Raw genomic sequence first — 1,644 nt, 5'->3', positions numbered from 1 at the left:
TGTCTCTTGGGTAAGGAGTGACAGGTGGGGAGAGTTCCGGTGAAAAGAAACAAGGAAGCTTGGGCAGTAAGAGACCCATCATACCCCGGGTCATAGGAGACAGTAAATGTAACATCTGGGCAATAGGGGTTGTATTTGAGTCTTCAGAACCTTGAGTTTGGAGCCCCTCGTCCCTGGAGGGCATGGTGGGGACACTGGTGTTACTGAAAGGAGACGTGGCTTCCCAGGGATGGACCATGACTTGTCCCCAGGTTTTTGCTGTTGGTCTAGTAGTGACCTTTGCAGTGAGTAAGAAGGGGAAGAAAGCTACTGCATCCGAATGATGAAAACAGGAAGCTGTCAATAGTCACCTGACCTTGACTCACAGTTTACCCACAGGCCCAGAATTAGCTTGTTTATTCTTCATAACTTAACGAGCTATTGCTCCATTTTGCAGGTGGAAAAACTGAAACGCAAGGTGGTTTATTAACTTCCCTAAGATCACGTAGCTCCTCTGTGAGAACAGGAATCCTTTTTGTCTCCACAGCAGTCCTTTGTCTTCCGGTCTGACAGTCCTTACTCTGTCAGAATAAGCTCTCACATGACAGGAAAGAAAGGCTCTGTCGAGGCAGTGCCCCCAGATCTGTGTTCATCTTCCCAGCATGGATGGGCAGTGCTACTTAACTGGCTTCTGTGCTTGTGGCTCATCTCATCCAGGAGGACCAGAGATCGTGCTTATCTACTGTGAGCATGGCTTGGTTTGGTTTTCAAGCATTCTTTAGGTGGCCTCCTGCTGCTGTGGAAATGAAGACAGAGTAAAACATCTGCAGAGCTCACACAATTGGGGTGGAGCCACAGAGCTCACAGGGTAGAGCCCAGTCCATTCATTCATATTGTGACTATGGAGTCACATTTATTTATTTACTTATTTGTGTGTGTGTGTGTGTGTGTGTGTGTGTGTGTGTGTGTGTGTGTGATAGATGTGCTTACAGCCCACCTACGGAATTCAGAAGACAACGCATGGAAGTCAATTTTCTCCTTCTCCCATATGGGTTCCAGGTTTTAGACCCAGGTTATCAGGCCTGGCAGCAAGCACCCTTACCACCGAATCATCTCACTGGCCCCATAGATTCTTCTCTTAAGAACAGCACTACAGTCACCCTTTTTCACACTGTGGTGACAAAATGCAAGAGCAACTGAGGGGAAGATGGCTTGACAGTCCCTCACCAAGGGGAGGCATGACAAGAGGAGTGTCAGGTGAATGGTCACATGACATCTGCAGTCAGGAAGCAGAGAGTGATGCATGCTGGTCCTTTACTTCCTCTCTCCCTTTGTCCCAGCTGAGGTTGAGGCGTATACTGATTGGAATAGTGCAGAGAAGATGAGCGCGGTCCCCATGCAGGGATGACACACAAACTCACGAAGCAGTCTGGGTTTTTTAAAGGGGATCTCATCCCTCCTCTGTTTCTCACCAGTGGTGACAGTCATGTAGGTTATCTGGATATGGCCATCTTGCTTCCTGGGGGAACAACCCAACTTGGGAAACAGCAACATGCTGATCGTGAAGACAGAAAAGAAGGCAGGTCGTTGATGACATCTTTGGTGGTGGTTGTTATTATTGCTGGTTTGTTTGTTTGTTTGTTTTCGAGACAGATTCTCACTGTG

At 47.9% G+C, this 1,644-nt stretch overlaps 1 non-coding gene across 1 annotated transcript; it reads left to right on the top strand.

Annotated features, from left to right (window-relative positions):
- Positions 1-1,314: 1,314 nt before the first annotated feature.
- LOC118595077 lies at positions 1,315-1,418 on the top strand. Its single transcript, XR_004946452.1, has one exon. It is a non-coding gene; the product is annotated as a U6 spliceosomal RNA (small nuclear RNA).
- Positions 1,419-1,644: the final 226 nt, after the last annotated feature.

This window comes from Onychomys torridus, chromosome 13 (genome assembly GCF_903995425.1).
Source record: "Onychomys torridus chromosome 13, mOncTor1.1, whole genome shotgun sequence".
Lineage (NCBI taxonomy): Eukaryota > Metazoa > Chordata > Mammalia > Rodentia > Cricetidae > Onychomys > Onychomys torridus.
Note: the sequence above shows the minus strand (reverse complement) of the source record. Positions and strands in the feature narration are given on the sequence as shown.